Raw genomic sequence first — 221 nt, 5'->3', positions numbered from 1 at the left:
TAGTCGAGTCCAAGTCAAGACCGAGTCCAAAGAGGTTCTAGTCCAAGACAAGAGTCCAAAATGGTTTGAGTCTGAGTCAAGATCGAGTCCAGGACTGGAAAAAAAGGGTCTTATGCATGACAGTGTCAAGTCAATCCTTTTGGGTTTCGCTTTCCCTCCAATATTATTATCAACGTAATAAAGACACCCGGACTCGGTCCAGACCAAAAGCCCAAAAGCCA

Source organism: Etheostoma spectabile, chromosome 18, assembly GCF_008692095.1.
Source record: "Etheostoma spectabile isolate EspeVRDwgs_2016 chromosome 18, UIUC_Espe_1.0, whole genome shotgun sequence".
Lineage (NCBI taxonomy): Eukaryota > Metazoa > Chordata > Actinopteri > Perciformes > Percidae > Etheostoma > Etheostoma spectabile.
The sequence above is the reverse complement of the archived record's forward strand: the minus strand, read 5'-3'. Positions refer to the sequence as shown.